Below are 18004 nucleotides of genomic sequence, written 5' to 3'. Positions count from 1 at the left end.
AATTCCATTGTATTATAAAAATAATGTGCCAAGATTTGCCTTTAGGATGTTTACATTACTTGTTGGTTTATGTGGTGCAAAACAGAAACTTTGGCTGTAGTGCGCGATTTTACATTTTTTTACTGGAACGTCAAACGGGTCTGAAACTTTTTGCAATGTCTTTCTATACAAATTGGTTATTTTTCCTATTTTTTTCAGAATTTTTGGAGTACCAGAAGTATGGTGAATGTTCACATTACTACAGACTGTCCTGTTTAAGACAGATTCTGTTTTTGATGCATAGTTTGCTTGTTTTGATGAAACTATCGATTTCTATCAGTGGATTAAGCCATGGAAAAGTTATATTACAGTAGCTACAGTGCAAAAACAAAATATGAATTGGTTTGCAACAGTACTTAGAGTAGTGATTTGCTTTATTATACTAACGGATCTTACCGAACTTTCTGTTGAGTTTTGTCTGGATGAAGTGATCAAAGATCGTGGAGGTCTCGATATGAGGAGAAGGAGGAGAGGCAATAGCTCAAGCTTGGGGATTCCCAAGCCACCCCAAGTAAATATTCAAGGAGACTCAAGCGTCTAAGCTTGGGGATGCCCCGGAAGGCATCCCATCTTTCTTCAACAAGAATCGGTATGTTTTCGGTTTTGTTTCGTTCATGTGATATGTGAAAATCTTGGAGCGTCTTTTGCATTTAGTTTTCACTTTTCTTTGATGCACCGTGCTGGTATGAGATAGTCCATGGTTGATTTGTAGAATTATCATTGCACTTCACTTATATATTTTGAGTATGGCTCTATAGAATGCTTCATGTGCTTCACTTATATCAGTTGAAGTATGGATTGCCTGTTTCCCTACACATAGAAAACCGCCATTTGTAGAATGCTCTTTTACTTCACTTATATTTGTTAGAGCGTGGTCATATCTTTTGTAGAAAGAATTAAACTCTCTTGCTTCACTTATATCTATTTAGAGAGATGACAGGAATTGGTCATTCACATGGTTAGTCATAAAAGCCTACATAAAACTTGTAGATCATTGAAAACGATATGTTTGATTCCTTGCAATATTTTTGCGATATAAAGATGGTGATATTAGAGTCATGCTAGTGGGTAATTGTGGATTGTAGAAATACTTGCGTTGAAGTTTGTGCTTCCCGAAGCATGCACGTATGGTGAACCCTTATGTAACGAAGTTGGAGCATGAGGTATTTATTGATTGTCTTCCTTATGAGTGGCGGTCGGGGACGTGCAATGGTCTTTTTCTACCAGTCTATCCCCCTAGGAGCATGCGCGTAGTACTTTGTTTCAATGACTACTAGATTTTTGCAATAAGTATCTGACTTCTTTATGACTAATGTTGAGTCCATGGATTATACGCACTCTCACCCTTCCATCATTGCTAGCCTCTTTGGTACCGTGCATTGCCCTTTCTCACCACGAGAGTTGGTGCAAACTTCTCCGGTGCATCCAAACCCTGTGATACGATACACTCTATCACACATAAGCTTCCTTATATCTTCCTCAAAACAGCCACCATACCTACCTATCATGGCATTTCCATAGCCATTCCCAGATATATTGCCATGCAACTTCCATCATCGTCATATACATGACTTGAGCATTTATTGTCATATTGCTTTGCATGATCGTAAGATAGCTAGCATGATGTTTTCATGGCTTGTCCAGTTTTTGATGTCATTGCTACGCTAGATCATTACACATCCCAGTACACCGTCGGAGGCATTCATATAGAGTCATATCTTTGTTCCAGTATCGAGTTGTAATATTGCGTTGTAAGTAAATAAAAGTGTGATGATCATCATTATTACAACGTTGTCCCATTTGAGGTTATCAAAATAAAAGTGGCCAAAGAAGCCCCCCCAAAAAAGAGAGAGGCCAAAGAAGCCTACAAAAAAAAAGAAAAAAAAAAGAAAAAAAGAAAAAAAAAGAAAAAAAAGGAGAAAAAAATGGAGAGAAAAGAGAGAAGGGACAATGTTACTATCCTTTTACCACACTTGTGCTTCAGAGTAGCACCATGTTCTTCATACAGAGAGTCTCTTGAGTTACCACTTTCATATACTAGTGGGAATTTTCATTATAGAACTTGGCTTGTATATTCCAATGATGGGCTTCCTGAAATGCCCTAGGTCTTCATGAGCAAGCAAGTTGGATGCACACCCACTTAGTTTCAGTTTGAGATTTCATATACTTATAGCTCTAGTGCATCTGTTGCATGGCAATCCCTACTCCTCACATTGACATCAATTGATGGGCATCTCCATAGCCCATTGATTAGCCGCGTCGATGTGAGACTTTCTCCTTTTTTGTCTTCTCCACACAACCTCCACCATCATATTCTATTCCACCTATAGTGCTATGTCCATGGCTCACGCTCATGTATTGCGTGAAAGTCGAAAAGGTTTGAGAACGTCAAAGGTATGAAACAATTGCTTGGCTTGTCATCGGGGTTATGCATGATTTGAATATTTTGTGTGGTGAAGATGGATCATAGCCAGACCATATGATTTTGTACGGATAACTTTCTTTGGCCATGTTATTTTGAAAAGATATGATTGCTTTATTAGTATGCTTGAAGTATTATTGTCTTCATGTCAAATGATAGACTATTACTTTGAATCACTAATCTCTTAATATTCATGCCATGATTAGATATATGATCAAGTTTATACTAGGTATCATTCCACATTAAAAATTATATTTTTTTATCATTTACCTACTCGAGGACGAGTAGGAATTAAGCTTGGGGATGCTGATACGTCTCTGTCGTATCTATAATTTTTTATTGTTCCATGCCAATATTATACAACTTTCATATACTTTTGGCAACATTTTATACTATTTTTGGGACTAACATATTGATCCAGTGCCCAGTACCAGTTCCTGTTTGTTGCATGTTTTTTGTTTCGTAGAAAATCCATATGAAACGGAGTCCAAACGGGATAAAAAATGACGGAGATTTTTTCTGGAATATATGTGAATTTTGGGAAGTGGAATCAATGCAAGACGATGCCCGAGAGGGCCACGAGGTAGGGGGGTGTGCCCCTGACCCTCGTGGACACCCCGTAAGGCGGTTGGTGCCCTTCTTTCACCTAAAGAAAGCTAATATCAGGATAAAAATAGTGTTCAAATTTCAATCCAATCGGAGTTACGGATCTCCGGGAATATAAGAAACGGTGAAAGGCCAGATCTGGGAGCGCAGAAACAGAGAGAGGCAGAGAGACATATCCAATCTCGGAGGGGCTCTCGCCCCTCCCATGCCATGGAGACCAAGGACCAGAGGGAGAACCCTTCTCCCACCTAGGGAGAAGGCCAAGGAAGAAGGACAAGGAGGGCCGCTCTCTCCCCCTCTCTCCCGGTGGCGCCAGAACGCCGCGGGGGCCATCATCATCAACGCAATCTACACCAACACCTCCGTCATCTTCACCAACATCTTCATCACCTTCCCCCATCTATCTATAGCGGTCCACTCTCCCGCAACCCGCTGTACCCTCTACTTGAACATGGTGCTTTATGCTTCATATTATTATCCAATGATGTGTTTCCATCCTATGATGTCTTAGTAGATTTTCGTTGTCCTATCGGTAATTGGTGAATTGCTATGATTGGTTTAATTTGCTTGTGGTTATGTTGTTGTCCTTTGGTGCCCATCATATGAGCGCGTGCGTGGATCACACCATAGGGTTAGTTGTATGTCGATAGGACTATGTATTGGAGGGCAAGAGTGACATAAGCTTCAACCTAGCATAGAAATTGATGCATACGGGATTGAAGGGGGACCAATATATCTTATTGCTATGGTTGGGTTTTACCTTAATGAACGTTAGTAGTTGCGGATGCTTGCTAATAGTTCCAATCATAAGTGCATAGAATTCCATGTCAGGGATGAGATGCTAGCAGTGGCCTCTCCCACATAAAACTTGCTATCGGTCTAGTAAAGTAGTCAATTGCTTAGGGACAATTTCGCAACTCCTACCACCACTTTTCCACACTCGCTATACTAACTTTATTGTGTCTTTATCTAATCAGCCCCTAGTTTTTATTTACGTGCTCTTTATTATCTTGCAAACCTATCCAACAATACCTACAAAGTACTTCTAGTTTCATACTTGTTCTAGGTAAAGCGAACGTTAAGCGTGCGTAGAGTTGTATCGGTGGTCGATAGAACTTGAGGGAATATTTGTTCTACCTTTAGCTCCTTGTTGGGTTCGATACTCTTACTTATCGAAAGAGGCTACAATTGATCCCCTATACTTGTGGATTATCTCCCGTGGTGGCTGGAGGAACTCGACGGTGGAGATGAACAGTATCCCGTGGAGTCCCGTTTTGCGGTACGCCACACCCCTCCCGATGAACAGGACCCCCGTTTCGACCGTAGCGCTCCAACACAAGTCCATTTCCTCTGTTTTGCGGTACGCCACACCCCTCCCTATCAACAGGACCCCGTTTCGACCATAGGAGGCCCGTTTCCTCCGTTTTGCGGTACGCCAGACCCCTCCTGATGAATAGGATCCCATTTCCACCGTGGCCGGTCGAACACAAGGTCGTTTCCTCCATTCTGCTGTACACCAAGCCTCGTTTCAATCGCCTGTTCCGTCCAAGCCGGTTGGCTCCCGATGAGCACGACGCATTCCGTTGCCTCCCCATGAACACCACGACGACGCAATTTCTCTTTTCTGACCCAGCCACAGCCATGTACATGAGCCCTGGCCGTACGTATGCGCGAGTAGGTGTTCGAGACCCCGCCCGTATGTACGTACGCGGACGTATTTACTTTCTTGCACCCTAGCTGCTGTACATATGTGTACCTGCTACGTGCGCGCCTCTACTACCACACGTGCCCTTCCTTGCATGGCCACGGTTCATCGCTGCAGCCTGCAGACAGACCTATCGACCAGTATGTAAGTACACGTTCGCGACTAGAATGACAACGCTACGTACGCTTTGACCAGGTGGGTCCCGACTGTCAGGCACTTCCTTGTGTGCGAAGATGTAGCTGGTGGGTCCCAACAGTCAGGGGGTGAATCTTTTTTTTGCCCGTAATATGGACGCACTTCCTTGCGTGCGAAGATGTAGCTAGTGGGTCCCAACAGTCAGGGGGGAAATGTTTTTTTCGCGAAATACGATGGCCCGTCCGGTGGGTCCCTGATGTCATGTGGAGGAATCATTATTTTCCGCGTAATAAGGAGGCACTTCCTTGCTGTGGCCGTGGACCCAGCTATCAGCCTATCCACGTACAGTACTCTTTCAATGGAAGTCATTCCTTGACCACGTTGACCACGCCGCAACGAGAGCACCAGGGCGGTCGACGACGGCGAGGCCTAGGAAGGGGACGACGTAGAGCCGGGGAAGACGCGATAGTGGATGCCCACGTAGAGAGGAGTACAAGGGTTCACTGGTTCGACTGTGGTGTGAGGCTGCCGTCGCCGCAGGACCTGGCCAGCGGTGGGAGTAGTAGGGGCGGTGAGGCTTCCGCGGAAGCACAGCCGGCCACGGGAGGCAGGAGCAGGCGGTCTCGTCGGCGCTGGTTTGGGCGGCTGGTGCAAGAAGAGCAGCGATTGAAGAAGCAGCAGGACCGTTCGATTCGAATCCAATGGTCTGCTGCTAGAATCGTTTGTTGACTAAGTTGACAAGCCCTGCATATACGTCGACTTAGTAGGCCCACAGGTCAGCCTCCCAACCGGTGCGCGTAATAAGGAGGCAAGTGATTGCGTGAGGCCAGGCCAGCGGAGGGAGTAGGGTGGGCCGGTGAAGCCTGCGCGGCATCACAGCGGGCCACAAGCGGTGGGAGCAGGCTGTCCCGCCGGCGCTAGTTTAGGCGGCTGGAGCAGGAAGATCAGAGATTGAAGAAGCACGTCGGCCGTTGGATGGACATCCAACAGTCACTGCTGCTAGAATCGTGTGTTGATTGACAAAGCCTTGCGTAAACAAGTCAGCCTCGAAATCTGTGGCGTGTACAACCCATTTGCTATTATTTTTATATTTTTACTCATTTTCTAATTCATATGGAATTTATTGCAGCCCATTTTCCATTTTTAGAATTGCTGCCCATTTTCTGGTCAGTACCAGGGTTTAAAAATTGAACTAAATATGTGCGAAATTTTGAAAATTCGCACATTTTTGCTGGGGAACAAAATATTCCTAATCCAAAAATTAGTAGCCATACCAAAACAAATTTAAAAATAAATTAGTACTATTTCATGTGAAATCCAATGAAATATAAAATATCAGTGAAGAACAAAAACAAAAAAAGAAACTAATTTCCCATTTGCTATAATTTTTTTGGAATTTTCAACCCCTTTGATATTACGTTTAACAGACACTGAACATACTCTTTGGCCAGGCCGGAATGCACCCCTCCTCATCTTGAAAGATTTGCAGCCCAGTAACTCAGAGAAAACAAATAGGCCTAGCTTGGGTATTCTTCAAAAAGAAATACTAGGCTACCTATTTTCCCAAAGAAAAAATTGCTTGGCTGGTCATGTTGCTAGACGAGCCGCAGAGACCGCACAACCCAGTTTATAGCCTGCTCCTCTGAATTACTAGTCAAAAAAAAGTTGTGCAATTTTGTCGTTAATTGACTATACATTGAAAATGATGTGGGTCCCAGATATCAGCAGGCTGGATTAGAATAAAAAACGAGGGGTGCATCTGAGTAGTAAAAGAGGCGCTTGCTTGTGTTCGGGAGTGGACCTGGTGGGTCCCGACTGTCAGGCACTTCCTTGTGTGCGAAGATGTAGCTGGTGGGTCCCAACAGTCAGGGGGTGAATCTTTTTTTTGCCCGTAATATGGACGCACTTCCTTGCGTGCGAAGATGTAGCTAGTGGGTCCCAACAGTCACGGGGGAAATGTTTTTTTTGCGAAATATGATGGCCTGTCCGGTGGGTCCCTGATGTCATGTGGAGGAATCATTATTTTCCGCGTAATAAGGAGGCACTTCCTTGCTGCGGCCGTGGACCCAGCTATCAGCCTATCCCCGTACAGTACTCTTTCAATGGAAGTCATTCCTTGACCACGTTGACCACGCCGCAACGAGAGCACCAGGGCGGTCGACGACGGCGAGGCCTAGGAAGGGGACGACGTAGAGCCGGGGAAGACGCGATAGTGGATGCCCACGTAGAGAGGAGTACAAGGGTTCACTGGTTCGACTGTGGTGTGAGGCTGCCGTCGCCGCAGGACCTGGCCAGCGGTGGGAGTAGTAGGGGCGGTGAGGCTTCCGCGGAAGCACAGCCGGCCACGGGAGGCAGGAGCAGGCGGTCTCGTCGGCGCTGGTTTGGGCGGCTGGTGCAAGAAGAGCAGCGATTGAAGAAGCAGCAGGACCGTTCGATTCGAATCCAATGGTCTGCTGCTAGAATCGTTTGTTGACTAAGTTGACAAGCCCTGCGTATACGTCGACTTAGTAGGCCCACAGGTCAGCCTCCCAACCGGTGCGCGTAATAAGGAGGCAGGTGATTGCGTGAGGCCAGGCCAGCGGAGGGAGTAGGGTGGGCCGGTGAAGCCTGCGCGGCATCACAGCGGGCCACAAGCGGTGGGAGCAGGCTGTCCCGCCGGCGCTAGTTTAGGCGGCTGGAGCAGGAAGATCAGAGATTGAAGAAGCACGTCGGCCGTTGGATGGACATCCAACAGTCACTGCTGCTAGAATCGTGTGTTGATTGACAAAGCCTTGCGTAAACAAGTCAGCCTCGAAATCTGTGGCGTGTACAACCCATTTGCTATTATTTTTATATTTTTACTCATTTTCTAATTCATATGGAATTTATTGCAGCCCATTTTCCATTTTTAGAATTGCTGCCCATTTTCTGGTCAGTACCAGGGTTTAAAAATTGAACTAAATATGTGCGAAATTTTGAAAATTCGCACATTTTTGCTGGGGAACAAAATATTCCTAATCCAAAAATTAGTAGCCATACCAAAACAAATTTAAAAATAAATTAGTACTATTTCATGTGAAATCCAATGAAATATAAAATATCAGTGAAGAACAAAAACAAAAAAAGAAACTAATTTCCCATTTGCTATAATTTTTTTGGAATTTTCAACCCCTTTGATATTACTTTTAACAGACACTGAACATACTCTTTGGCCAGGCCGGAATGCACCCCTCCTCATCTTGAAAGATTTGCAGCCCAGTAACTCAGAGAAAACAAATAGGCCTAGCTTGGGTATTCTTCAAAAAGAAATACTAGGCTACCTATTTTCCCAAAGAAAAAATTGCTTGGCTGGTCATGTTGTTAGACGAGCCGCAGAGACCGCACAACCTAGTTTATAGCCTGCTCCTCTGAATTACTAGTCAAAAAAAAGTTGTGCAATTTTGTCGTTAATTGACTATACATTGAAAATGATGTGGGTCCCAGATATCAGCAGGCTGGATTAGAATAAAAAACGAGGGGTGCATCTGAGTAGTAAAAGAGGCGCTTGCTTGTGTTCGGGAGTGGACCTGGTGGGTCCGCACTATCATACTCACAACTACAGTCCTCTCCCGATTCACTATGTTGACAGGGCCGGACGGCGGTGCCGTGGCGAGCGAACCAAGGCGGAGGATAAAGTGCTGTCGCCAATGTGCTGGGGTCGGTTGTACATTCTTATTGAAAAATAAAAATGGACCGGAACTATTTACGACGTTGACTACGATTTGCATGGGTCCGCTGGTTGCAGGAAGAAAATGGTGGGAGAAAGAAGACTGGTCGCTATCTTTGCCTAAGAATAATATCGACTGAATGTAACAACACTATCATAGGAAATAATATCCTCCTGATAAATCATGAATTTAAAGAACTGGTGCATGAGCATTTAGCTTCATTTATTTATTTATTTATTTACTTACTTATGTTTAGGGGACCATGAGCATGTACCTGGGCCGGATTCATGTAAGAGCCTCCCTTCCAGATAATTATGGGTTCCTCTATTGGGCCTTCATCAGTGGGCTACATGTTATCAACAAGTGGAAAATGTGTTTCGTACCAAAAATAGTATGCGCTACGTACGGTATAGGGCACTAAAGGATCAGACCGTGCAACGACTTCCAAAACATTGTGTTTGTCGTTCTAACAACACATTTATTCAACCAACAGACGAAATATACTACTGATTGTATATTCAAAACAGCAGCAGCAACCAGGGTTGGGGGTGCAACAGAAGCAGTAAGCAGGCCAGAAGAGTAAAGACGCAACTCTCTCTTCCAAACCAAACATCAGTAATCATTACAAAAGGGCTACCAAAAAAGAACAAGTGTATGCATCAAACTAAATAAAGATCCTACTACACCAAGTGTACACATCTAACTAACTGGCTCAGTTAGACATTACTATTTATTAAGCTATGGAGATTGGTTGACGGCTTGAACCAGATGGGTGCCTGACGGGGGAAACTCCAGCCAGCAGGTCGAAGTCTGATACTTGCGCCCGTCTCTCCTACTTTGGGTTGCAGATCATGGCGGCACATATCAGGGTATGGTGCATGCAGAGACGCATGGTACACTGTGTACACACAGTTTTGCCTGATGAACGAAACCGCGATGCCATCATGATCCTTGCCGTCGGTTATCTCCTGTTTAATCGGATAATTCAGTCCGAGAAACAGAGAGCGTGTAGCAAGGCTACTTACCAGTCTCCAGTCAAAAATTCCTGAAGGCCCAAAGAAGCTGGGATCCTGCTCAAAGACCTTGCAGTGACTGTGATTGTATTCCGCGAAACAACACGTCCGTACGTGCGAACGATCATCAATCGTTTGCCGTCGTCTGATCGAGCCAGGAACCACCTGCAACTGGCATGCCGCTTTTTTGGAAAGGTTCTGGGATTAGGAAGGGTAGGGACACCAGGCGGCCTACAACATCATATCAAGTTGGAGTCAAATAAAAAAGGGCTCTTAATGTAGTCAATCTTAAGAACAACATGTTATGTGCATGAATATTTTTTCAGTAAATGTTGATAGTAATATAAGCAAGCCATCATGGTATCATAGGAAAGTAACATACTGCTGTAACAGCCGTTTGTAGCAATGACTAGAGTAGGTCAGCAATACGTCCAGCCACAGAAGGAGTCGACAGCGTAAATGAAGCCCTTGTGTTCAATGGAATCAGAGAACCATAGAGGATGTATGATCCTGCGATGGACGTCCAGATTTATCCACTTACCGCAGTGACCTGTCAGATAGGCGAGACCGCGGTTGAAGAACACAATTAGCCTGAAGTCTTTATAATTCACAGATCTTGTGGGCACTTGGCAGATTACAACCTTGAGCAAATGAAACTTGGTATCATGTTGGCTACTGTAAGATTCCGAGTATTCTGGGCCGCGGTGCCAAAGCAGTGTCGTGTTAATCGAAGGAAGGGGATCAATCGCCGGGTGTAGACCTCCACGAGCATCCAGCTGCCGCGATCATTGACGAGCGCCATCCAAGACGTGTTCATGCCGACCTAGTACATAACGTTAATGTAGTTGAGGGTGACGGGGATCAGATCGCAGTCAAGGGAGTTGATGCTTGCCGCCCTACGATCGTTATGCTGCGTGACACGCCGTTTCTGAAGATCAAGCGGGATCAGCAAGCGAGGAGCTGGCTTAAAAAGCTCCGGCCTGAGGGCTTTGAGTAAACGGTACAACCCCAACGAGCACGTGGCGAGCGGCATGGTACTGACATTGTCCACACGCGAAACAATGAGCTTGATTACCTTTGTGGGGAGCGAATTCCAGCCACTGTTTTGGCGAACGCTGCTCGGTTCTGCCATTGGTAGTGCTTGGGTTTCGGATGAGGAGGGGAGGCGCCTTAGCGGGGATGGAAGATTGGACGAGATTATGTGCGGACAAAGATGGAGAAGCGAATATGTGCTGCGGGAAGTGGACAGGTGATGATGACTACAGCACGCCGCTTGACTTACGAGACACATACCAGCAGCGTAGGGTCATATCGATGCCAGACAACTTGCTTGAGTGATCACAGTACTTGTACTCCCTACAGTACCTACTACTATGCCCTAACTTGCTTGAGTAGAGTAGTAGTGGAGTAGGACTGGAGGAGTAGTATATTCTAATCTAAAAATAGTTACAAAGTTCAATGCCCGAGCGTGGAACGACTACGAACCGCCATCGGTGCTAACTCCAATCCCCAGCAAACGTTCGCTGGGAGAGATGGCTGTTGCAAACGCCCGCGACGCAGTTACAGTACGTGTGTAAGGGTGGCGGTTTTGTCAAATACTATGGCTTAAAAACAGGCCACCGTCGGATGGAAATCTGACGGTTACGTGGGATTCTCCAGGATTGAGCTCGTGGCGAACAATCGCCAGATATCATTACTAAAAAAGGTTAAAACACCCGGGGCTATAACTTGCACCGGCTGACCACTAACAATGATACTAACATAGTTGTAAAATGGTCAAAGACCGTGTCTACGTGGTGTTTGGAATTATATGCAAAAAATTAGCAAGATGCCCGTGCATTGCACGGAACATCAAGATGCATTTTTTTACAAAACACCTGTTGTGATTGACCCATGCAGGAGTAATCCCATGTGTAAAGACTAATGATATCTTGAGAATTTTATCAGAAAATGGTATGTCGACCATTTCATCGAAAAAATGATATCTTGAGAAAGACGATGGAGCTGAGGAGGAGTGGGGTGTGGTGGTGGCTGGTGGTCGGACTGGGCGGAGGCATGGGGATGGACGGCGCCGGCAGCGGCCACCATGCCAGATTGTTCCAGAGACTTCCTTTTTTAATTGCTCAGCAATGAGGTTGTGGGAGATAAGAATGAACGAGGCAAGGCCTTATTTGTAAATGTGGAGAGAGGTGTGGGTATCTTTTGTAAAATTGTCATAGTTTGCTTTCTATCCGTCAGATATAGATCGGACAGTCTATATTATAAGATGGCAGGCACACCATCATCACCAACTCGGTTTTTTCTCTACTCCTACTCCTATAAAAGACTCAGTTGGTGATGATGGTGTGTGTGCCATCCGCCATTTCTGACCAGTAGATCTGCATCTAACGGCTGTGATGTAAGTTGTGGCCTTTTGCAACAATTCCCACTTCTCTGCTCTAGTTTACACAAAACCCCTTAGTATATTGAAACCAACCACATTCCTCCCTTACTTCATCAAAACAGCCCAAATAATATATTTAGAGTGAAACATAAGATATTTTTAGTGATATGTATATCAAAAGTAAACTGTTTTCTTTCAAATTTGTGAATATGTATTATTCTACTTTGGATCCGTTGCAACAGACGGGCTCATTGTTATATAGGTTTATCTCTTGCATTCTCCGCAACCAACACCTAGTGTACTGGTCCGGGCCGGATGCTTGCAGCGCGATGACCTGAGTTCGAATTTTGTCCTAAACTTTAGCTTTTTTTAAATATATACTTATTTTGCTACTGTACTGGCAGTGGAACCCACAGAGTACTTAGAATACAAGATTAAGGATGGATTTGTTTCTTTTTAACTTTCTGTACGAATCTGTAGCCAGCCTGCAAGTCATGTACACTGTACTGACAGTGGAACCCATAGAGTACTTAGAATACAAGATTAAGGATGCAATTAACTTTTTATAGAGGGAGAATCATACATGCAATTAACTCAAATGGATTGGACGTGACTCTATTTTTCTCCAATGGCAACCGTCAAATTTCCTCCCACGGGCCGGAGTAGGTTTCTCGGTTTGCATGCGGGTTTAACAGAGCGGTTTGATGGACGCGAGGAGGCATGTTCAGCCGGGCATGCAGCGGACGGCGCAGTACTATTCGATTTGACAGCTACAACTAGTATATTATAAAAAAAAGAAGAGTAGTAGAGATAGAGATAAGAATAGAGACTAGGGAGGAGCACCATCTACTGCTTCGTGGGCTACTCCTGCGCTCCATTCGGCGGCCGCAACATCCCCTACAGCCACTCCCTCCTGCGCTCCATTCGGCGGGCGCTGTTGAAATTTGGGGAGCGCACTCTCGTGACAGCTGGCAGCGACGACTTCACCGACGACGACTTCTTCCCCGACCTAGGCAACCTCTTCCTCAACGACATGGGCGGCAACCTCAACGCCAACAGTGCTGCTCCCGTTGCACCGTATGTGTTTCCGTCCTTCCTGTTCGAAATCGTGGTAGAATTAAGGTTTCTAGTTTGTGTCCTAGATTCGATTTGTTCATCTACTATGCTAGTCCACATGATTAGTTTAATCTCTGTTATAGACATCATGATTTATTTTGTGCTTATTTGGACTAAATCTCGTAGTAACTTGCTCATATATTCAACTGGCGGAACGTCCCCTACAGCCACTCCCGTTTCATGGACGCCCTGGTCGATGCCTCCAAGGATCCCTTCGTCTACTGCTATGAGTGCCCGATGCCGTTTTGGGGCTCGCCGGCGGACATCGTGCATCAGCCCATGCAGGCGTGCGGCGATCACTACTGGCCCTTGTCGGAGAACATCAAGTACGAGATGTGCTACCCGTTCACCATGCCGGTGTCGCTGGAGGATCACCGCCACCTGCTAGTCCCGGAGGAGGACGGCAGCGTCTTCCTCTTGATCGTGGGCACCAGCGAGGCCCCCGCAGGCCGCCGCCCCTTCTCTTTAGTGTGCGTCAGGGGAGACGCCGCTGAAGCTGACACTGACACGAGGCCGATGTACGGGTGCGTGCTCACTATTAATACCCCTCGTAGGTACGTGGGCGACGACACTGGCTACGTCAAGCTGACTTGGAATTTGCGGAGCTGGGACCTTCCCGCCGATGTGGACATGGAAGACACATGGTATGATTTGACCCCTAACAATGTGCACGGGGACTCCAAGGAGGTTCACCTGGACATCTGCATTACCAAGTTAAATGTTGATCATTAGTCTTCCCTCAATCTAATCCGCTGTATAAGCATGTGGAGACTTCCATGCATGATCTTGCTCTATTGGAGTACCGCGCATGAATAAAAGTGTATCCATTTATGGTTTAGTCTAGAATCTTCCATGTATGAATTTTTACTACAGTACTGGTGAAACACTTATGATGAACCATTTCTTATATCTCCTCTGCCCCCTTCCAAGTCATCCTGATTTAATCCCTCCGTCTAGGTGTATAAGGGCATGGTTAATACTTAAATAGTACAGCCAACTATTGACTATAAGAAAGTGCAATGTCATCTATAGCCAACATGTATAACAATGGATACTCAAAAACTAATTCCTGAAGATCATTTCTTGCAAAGCACAATAAGTGTTATTTCTTCACAAGTTTTGGATGCAGGTTGAAAAGTTGAACGCTTTTATTTGCAAAAAATACTTTTTTATCTATTTCACCCGGATGTTTGTGAGCTCTAGAGATGAAATAATATCCGAAGAAACCTATCGATACCCGTTACACATGTGATGACCCCCACATCCTTTGTCGAAATAAACAACTCCCCGATCAATGCATTTCACTCTTCCATGCAACGCACGGGCACCTTACTATAGATTAGTACGACCAAAAATTGAACTAACATTATATATAGTACGATAAATGCTGATGCATGTCACCTAAAATTATATCATTGAAAACTATGTTCAAATACGAATCCAACGATATTGTTTTTGTTGACATGCACTAACATTTTGTCAGTTAAATCTTCAGTCAAATTCAATGGGGGATAAACCACGACCGATGTAGTACTAGTGTAGAGGGCGGCGCTGCACGGGAGTCTCACCCCGCTCGTGGCGCGACAGTAAAGCCGTCATATCACAAAACCCAACCACTCCCAGTAATAAGTGGCCTGGTAAAATAAACGGACAAGCAACCATCACATCCCTCCGTCTTTTTTGCATTTCATCTCTCTGCATTTACTTTCTACGGTTCATCTCGCACACTCGATCCCTAGCTACTACTCCTAGTATCGCTAGCTACTACTCCTAGGGCCAGTTCTTTTAGTACCATGATTAATAGGAGAGGCAGCAGCGGGCTCTATAGTCAAGTCCGTGTCATCTATAGACTTCATACAGCCAACACCATATAATAGGACAACTATAGGTTGGCTGTTGGGTTGGATTTAAGTATTAATCTTTGCATGCTGAGATTGGGAGGAATGGCAAAGCGTTGGTTTACAGGCAGCAACCCGGGCTGCAAGCCAGCTATTGCGCCTCGTAATGTGTGTATAGGTGAGCGACTAGTGAAGAGCTGGCTCTACTCTCTATCCTCACTTCTCTCTCTACCATGTAGGATTTTTATGACGTGGCAAGTCTTGTAGCCTGCTGAGTAGGACTTATTATACTTGCTCTAAGACTAGTCACTTCCCCAGCTTTTCCCATAAGACTAGTCACAGTGGAGAGTAACATTAAGGCGCCTCACTCATTTATTTGGGCTTCTAAACTACTACTAGTCCCTCCGTCCTGGTTTATTCGTCACCATTGTAATTTGTGCTAAATTTTGACCAAAGATTTAACTGATAAAATGTTAGTGCATGTGACATGCACTAACATTTCATTAGTTAAATTTATGATCGAAATTTGACACAGATTACAATGGGGACCAATAAACCAGGATGGAGGTAGTAGTTATGGGATTACTAATATAGAAGCCTAAAAGAACTGGCCCCTGGTACTACTACTAGTATTAGTACTCAAGTTGGAATTCCAATTGCACGGCACAACTTGTTAGGCAAAAAATTCGATACAGGGTGTAGGAAGCGGTTGGGAATTTGCATGCCTTTCCGACCAGTGAGATAATCCGTACAAAGTACGACAGAGAAATAACCACAGAGAAGGAAGCTAAAAGTAAACAATCAAACGAGCATTTTTAAATTTGTTTTTCATTGAATCGTTTCACAAGATTGACAAGTGATGTTTTTCTACTTTTACAAAAACCGAATCGTAATGTTAAAACGTGCATTTGCACGTACATAAGTAATAGTAGTACTCCCTCCGTCTAGGTGTACTAGTCGTCAACCCGTGCATTCGCACGGGCTAGATTTTTCTAAAATGAATAACTTAGAATTTTAAGTGATGTTTATTACATGAAAAATACGAAGGTATCAAAGACACTATGTAAGAACTATCCACATGCGCATGTTCTAGTTCTACAAATGTTGCTACATATAGGTGGCAGCTCTACCAATTGGTGTAGGGTCATAACCCATAAACATAATGCAAAAAATATTTTCCATAAGAATAAATATAAATTGGAACATCAAAATACATCTTGACACGTCCATTACATGGAACCTGCTTGGAGACAGAAGTTCATATCTGTTTGGTAGTTTTAATTCCAACGTATCAATATTTCTTGTTTCAACAATGGGTCACTTCTCGACGTCCTCATGTAGGACCGTGTGAGCTTATATATTATAAAGGCAACTACATAGAACTTTGGATTGTCCCGGTTAACAAATAAGGACCATGTGTAACATGCATGTGTGCTTAGGTACGACAATTATTTAGGGAAGTGTACCCATGGTAAATGAAATACTAAATCAACAAAATGCTATTTATCTATAACATTATAATTGCTATGATTTTCTTCGTATCTAATCAAATAATTTTACTCCCTCTCTCTCTCTCTCTCTCTCTCTCTATATATATATATATATATATATATATATATATATATATGGCCTAATACCTTTTTCGAGGCTAACTTTGACCACATGTTAGAGCAATAATATATGAGCTTATAATGATATAATTTTCACATTATACATCTCACATATTATTAATCTAATCAATTGTGCAGACAGTCTCGAAAAACACATTAGGCCCTATATATATATATGGATGGAGGGAGTACATATAATATGTGTGAACTGAACTTTTGGAAAAATCTTAACAAAAAGAAGAACATGCATTGGAAAAGCAAGCCTTTGAATAGTTCCAGACATACAAATGTTATCTTGAGAGGTACGACAAAGATGTAATTTAGTAACCATAAACTGAACTAACGTACATATTTACACTATATGTTGTTTTAGATGATTTACTTTTTGTCAAGTTATTAGTCATGAGCAAACTCCATGGTAGAAAAACAGGATAACAGCAGGACTCCAATAATATAGAAATAATACGTAATACTTCTATTACTAAGAATATATTACATAGTTGAACACATAGTAGAATAAATCACACTCATGTTTACAACCTACCATTCTTCTAAACCACAGCATGTATCCCTACCTCTGTCAAATACTTGAATTCCAGCAAATTGGTGACCTAACTAAAATTGCAAACATAGGACAAATGGGATCCTAGAAATAAAATGAATATATGTCCTCTGTAGGACGATTATTTGCAGGGGACAGCTAGGAATAATAAAATCTCCTGTAATAACAAAGAAGAATTGGATCGTCACCATGCATCAGAGCAGCAAGGTCTATCAGCCCTGTTAATTACTAAGAATCTGAGAACACTCAGGACATCAAGAGACTGTCTGATCGGACTAAAATGTGAACAACATAAGGAATTCCTTGAGTTGCCCCAGAATTTCTTTGGACCACTTTCTTATAAGGTGTATGCAAGCATGCATGTGAAATTGCAAATGCAAGCCACACAAGTGTGGCTGAGAAATTGGACGCCAAACTTTGGCAAAAGTTGGGAAAAATTGTCTCTATGACAAGTGGGCCATAGGGGCAATATAGTGTGGCAAGCGAAAGTGTGGAAAAAATCAAACAAATGCCAACTAAATTGTGGCTGCCAAATTTTGGCTTGGCAAACTGTGGTTGGGAGCCAAACAGCCCCTACACCAGTTCAACATATCCTTGGGGGGTGGAGAGTCATGCATGCAGATTTTTTGGGGGGAGGAGAGTCATGCATGCAGATTTTTTCCACGCGGGGTGGAGTGGTGGGACCGCCGGAGGGAGAAGGAGAAGCAGGCATATTGTTTTCACACATGGAGAGAAAAAGATTTGGAGACGAACGGGCTTCCTGCAGGTATGGGGAACGGTGCATAATAAGTCATCTTGCATGCCGGGCTAGGTATAGTCTCAAGTCACTAAAAACATACACGCCCCACACATGTTCATATTTCAAGATGCACTAAATTATTGCATGCGA

Source organism: Triticum aestivum, chromosome 7D, assembly GCF_018294505.1.
Source record: "Triticum aestivum cultivar Chinese Spring chromosome 7D, IWGSC CS RefSeq v2.1, whole genome shotgun sequence".
Classification (NCBI taxonomy): domain Eukaryota; kingdom Viridiplantae; phylum Streptophyta; class Magnoliopsida; order Poales; family Poaceae; genus Triticum; species Triticum aestivum.
Note: the sequence above shows the minus strand (reverse complement) of the source record.